This window comes from Microtus oregoni, unplaced genomic scaffold (assembly GCF_018167655.1).
Source record: "Microtus oregoni isolate MIOR12 unplaced genomic scaffold, Mior012 000073F_ref0000255, whole genome shotgun sequence".
Lineage (NCBI taxonomy): Eukaryota > Metazoa > Chordata > Mammalia > Rodentia > Cricetidae > Microtus > Microtus oregoni.
This window is the reverse complement of record NW_024543986.1, coordinates 6,212,149-6,217,578: the sequence shown is the minus strand read 5'-3', so window position 1 is coordinate 6,217,578 and position 5,430 is coordinate 6,212,149. Positions and strand designations below refer to the sequence as shown.

The window sequence follows — 5,430 nt, the reverse complement described above, 5'->3', positions numbered from 1 at the left end:
AGTTTCCTTGATGAAGGGTGGGAGCTATATTTACCTGTGAGTATAAGAATAAATATTTAGAATACAGTTAGAAATTATGTTCTAGTAAAGCTTCAGGTGTAGTTTCTCTTCGAAGATTTATGCCACCACTATGCCTGGGTAGTTAACCAGTTTTCAAGTACCAGGCATGATTTCTTTCCTATTGAATGGGCTGTAAATTCAACGTGATAGCTCTTGCTTATTGCCAAGATACAAGTGCTAGTATTACACCTACAGGAAAATCTTGCTAATCCCGTCTGCCCAACCTTCAAAGTTCTACCATGCTCTTGCAGGAGAGTGTTGCCGGGCTGTTGCCCTGTGCCGTTCAGCTGCACAAGTTTGAAACATGGCAACTTTGAAAGATATTACCAGGAGACCTAAGTCCATCAAAAAAAAAATCCAGAAAATTACCAGGTCTATGAAGATGGTTGCAGCTGCAAAATATGCCAGGGCTGAGTGGGAGCTGAGGCCAGCTTGAGGGTATGGAACAAGCTTCTTGGCTCTTTATGAAAATGCTGGTATTAAATTACCTGAGAACAAGAACAAACACCTCCTTTTTGGTGTGTCCTCAGATCAAGGGATTTGTGGGGCTATTCATTCCTCAGTGGCCAAATAGATGAAGAATGACGAAACTACCTTCACCACAGCTGGGAAGGAAGTTATAATTGCAGGAATTGGTAACAAAATCAATGACATACTTTATAGGACTCACTCTGACCAGTTTTTGGTGTCAAAGTTGTGGGACAGAAGTCCCCTATTTTTGGAGATGCATCAGGCATTGCCTTTGAATTGTTAAATTCTGGATGTGAATTTGATGAAGACCCTATCATTTTTAATCAGTTCAAGTCTGCTCTCTCCTACAAGATATAAGAGAAATCCACCTTCTTTCTCAATACCATTACAGCTGCTGAGAGCATGAGCCTTACAGCAATGCTGATGCGCTGCAGAATTCCCAGGAATACAATCTGGCCAACATCATCTACTACTCCCTGAAGGAGTCCTCCACCAGTAAGAAACATTTCAGAATGACAGCTATGGGCAATGCCTGCAAGAATGCTTCTGATATGATTGACAAATTGACTTGATGTTCAACTGCATCCATTAAGATGTCATCACAAAGGAGTTGATTAAAATCATACCTGGGGCTGCGGCTCTGGATTAATGAAAATCAAGTTGTACCCACAAATAATAGGTAAAGGAAAACAGCAAGCTGGTTTTAACTGGTTGCTGTCTTTGTCGGAAGAACCTTGGTCCACTGAGTTATAAATACAGCAAGATGTTTGTAAATTATCTTACAATAAACAAATTACAATAAGAAAGAAAAGAAAATCTTGCTGTGTTGACAATTGTTATGGACCATGATCGTCATAGCTGGGTAGGACTCTATTGCTGTCTTTAATTTGAGGTTTGCATTGCACTTTGTGGCAACATGAAAGTTAGTCCTTATGGAGGTGTGAGATTTGGGGTTAGATCCAGGAAAATCATCTATGACTTATACCCCACATGTTTGATAACTTCAGCAATGGGGTTTTGTCTTCAACTTATAGGAGGTAACCAAGAACAACAACAACCATCTATATGGTTTAGAGAGACTCTTTTACTGCCATTACTGTCAAGAGTAGGTTCTCACACCTGATTCTGTTAGTTTATGGCTTTCGGCAGAAGCATTATCACTCCAAGCGGCATAACTTCACTGCATATACATCATATACATACATATGGGTGTGTGTGTACATGTGCTTACACTCATATGTTTTAGATATAATTTTATGTAGCTATAACATAATATGATTCCCTATTGCTTTTTCAAACATCAGTGTTATCTATCCCTGCTCTGTCTCATTATGTAGTATTTTCCCTTCTCCCTTTTTACCAGGACACAGGTGATATGATGGGGAAAATATAAAAAAAACTTCACATCTCTTAATGTACAAATAATATACCCTTTCTACGAATATATCACATGAGTAAATTAATGGATTCAATTAATAGTGTTCTGTCCCTACTGCAGGATGATAAATGAAAAATAATGACGCAGACATTTGTGCTCCAGTTATTTTAACACCTTTTGCATCCAAAGAGAATTTCAGGTTGTCATGGTAATTCTGATATGCTTTTGTGGATAACTGCCATATTGATTTTCTATCAGCACTGACTGAATGTTTCAGCAGTGTACTCATGTCTTCAACATTGCACTTCACTGTCGCTTTAAGTGTATTCCTTCTGATGGGTGGCATATTATGTGGATTTCATTTGCATCTTAAGTTGTTATACATGAATTTGAAGAAACACTTATTTAAACTCTAGCTACTCTTAGCCAAGTTGTTTGTGTTTATTGTGGCTGTTTAGCTGTAGGTTGTTCATTGTACATTTCTATTTTAAGCTTTTATCAGATGAATGGTTTGCAAATAATTTCTTAGTGGTGCCCAGACGTGTGGCTAACTGAGTCCACAGAAAGCCTGAGAAAGCTTGGAAAAGAATAGAGTAAAGCATGTTCTTGTGGCAATTTCTTGGGTCTACTCTGCTTGCTAGAGGCAAGCAAGCACTCTCATCTAAGAGAGGCTTCCTGACTCAGCTTTAGCTGCAAAACCCTGCAGCTCATTAAGAGGTCCTGCCACGAAATACTTAAACGGTGTTGACAAAAAGCTGAACGCATGCTTTTCGGTTTTCAGCTGTAGCAGGAAAAACGCTGTGCCATTTAAAAATGCCGGCTTTCTGGGCTGTCCTGCCAGGGCAAACTGACTCTTTTATGCAGGCGCTTCATGCGGTTTGCAAGCACAGGCTGCTGAAGCTCGCTTGCTGGCAGGGACCTTGAAATGCCATAGAGTTGTGGCAGTAAACATGGCTACAGCCAGTACCTCAGCCATGAGGCTGGAAAGCTAAGGAATGGGCTACATCTAGCCGGCAAAGCAACGCCTTTAGTCCTACTGAGATTGCTTGGTACATTAAAGACTCATGTGGTCAGAAAAATAGAGATACAGTAAAGAGAGCGTCAAAGACAAAAAAAAAATTTAAATGATTTACAGTGTTAAAATATGCAGACTAAAAGTTAAAATTCTTAAAGTAAAAAACAAAAATAAGGAAAAAAGAGAGTAGTTGGGTGTGGTAGTACACACCTTTAATCCCAACACTTTGGAGGCAGAGGGAGATTGACCTCTGTGACTTCAAGGTGTGGTAGCACACGCCTTTAATCCCAAAGCCTGGAAGGCAGAGACAGGCAGATTTCTGAGAGTTCAAGGACAGCCTGGTCTACAGAGTTATTCTAGGTCAAAGATACAGAGAACCTGTCTCAAAAAGCAAAAAGTTAAAAGTAAATATAAATGAAATAGAGGTTAAAACAAAGCTGTACAAAGATGGAAAATAAACAGAGAATTTTGATACTGTATGCTATTATGCTCTCTTTGAATTATTTGAATGCTGAGGAAAGAGCAACACCTGCTAAATGATATTTATTTATAAATGCTGCTGAACTAATCCAACATAGATATTTTGATGCCTTGACTTTGAAATTTGGATCTAAGGACATGATGCTTTGGAAAGGAGATTCTTAGTTTGTTTTTACAGAGGATGAGACCCTGTTCATTTCTTCTATTCCAATTTGGTATGATGGACCACACCCTCCTGAAGGGTTGGTGTGAACACCTTCAGAAAATTGCTTCGCTCAACTGCCAACTGAGATGAAACTAGCACACAGGTTATACCATGAAAGACCTAATTAACGACGCCCCCATTCAGCAAGAAGCAGTTTGGAGAGAAAAAAACTGCGCCCATGTTCCCAAATATGGTTTATAAACGTTCTTTAACATTTAAAGGGGGATATGATATAGATAGGAATAATTTGTATTAGTATAGATTTCGCTTTATTGATAGAGATTTATGGTCAATTTTGTTATATGTATATGCATATTTCTGCTATTAAGATATTATGATTGTGTAGTTCATTAAAAAATGTAATGTATAATTAAGAAATATAGGTTAATGGATAATCATCAGTAATAGTCAAGCTTGTAGACATGTTAGTTAGATTTTCTATATATATAAACATACATTTCAGTTAGATAGACATTTTTCATATCTTTCCAAACTTATAGAATATGGCATTTTAAATGTTTTAATTACTTAGGATTTTTCATGGCAATGAGAAACTCTGCTCCTGGCAGCACCAATCTACTTCAAGAGGAAGATGGGCATCGAAGAGGATCCTTATGGAGTTTGATAGCCATTTGGGCAAGAAACTGTTCTTGCCTGGACTATTGCATAAACTGGACACAGAGAACCCGCATAGAGAGGACTACTGAACTTGCCTAAGGTGAGATGATTTTTCGGGGTTCCTGACTCATGAAAGAGTCTGCAAGACATTCTTCAGGACACAACAGATGGTGACTGAACTGACTTTGAAATGTCCTGCTCATGGAAATGTCTCTGGATACCATGGTCCTGTAGGCCGAAGATGGATGCCCCAAAGGTACAGAGGAACTTTGGGTGACTGTCCAGGCAGCAAAATGTCTCTGTCATTTCTAGAGTTTTGTAAGTTTCTTATTTCTTGTTTGCTTAGGTAATATTGTATCTTTCTGGAGTCTTTGATGGAGTTAAAGAATAGTTAGTTATAGTTATAGTTTTCCTTAGTTATGATAAAGATTGTAATTTTTACTTGATAACTGTTTTGTTATATGTAATTTTGCTATGTTAAGTTAAAGCCTTACTTTTTTTTGTTTAAACAGAAAAAGGGGAAGTGATGTGGGAGTGTCATATCAATCTATTGATTTCATTGGTTAAGTAATAAAGAAACTGCTTGGCAAGCTCTCATAGGTTAAAACATAGGTGGGAGGAGTAAACAGAACAGAATGCTGGGAGGAAGAGGAAGTGAGCTCAGACTTGACAGCTCTTCTCTCGGGAGCAGACGCCTCAGAAGAGACACCATGCCCCGCTCCCGGGCAGACACATATGATGAAGCTCCGACCCAGAATGGACATAGGCTAGAATCTTCCCGGTAAGACAGGTGCTCACAGATTATTAGAGGTAGGTTGATCCGGATATCAGAATTAGCCAGTAAGGGCTAGAGCTAAAGGGCCAAGCAGTGTTTAAAAGAATACAGTTTCCATGTAATTATTTCAGGTAAAGCTAGCTGTGCGGGCGGCCGGGTGCCGGGACACAGCCCCGCTGCTCTTATTACTACATCTTAGGCTACATTGATGTATAGATATTTTCCATTTTATACATAACCCAGATCATTTGTTTGTTCTTGCCTATACTTTTGGTATCATATCCAAACAAATATAATTTCTTTTACATAATTGGCATATATAGTCCTGCATGAGAATAGAGTTGCTGTTTCTCATGAATTTTAATATATAATTTTTAGAAAACAGGAGAGTTTCTCTGTGTAGCCCTGAACAGCTGTGTACTTGGGAT

At 38.6% G+C, this 5,430-nt stretch overlaps 1 pseudogene; it reads left to right on the top strand.

The window, feature by feature from the left end:
* The first annotated feature begins 299 nt into the window (after positions 1-299).
* LOC121441157 lies at positions 300-1,180 on the top strand (annotated as a pseudogene).
* Positions 1,181-5,430: the final 4,250 nt, after the last annotated feature.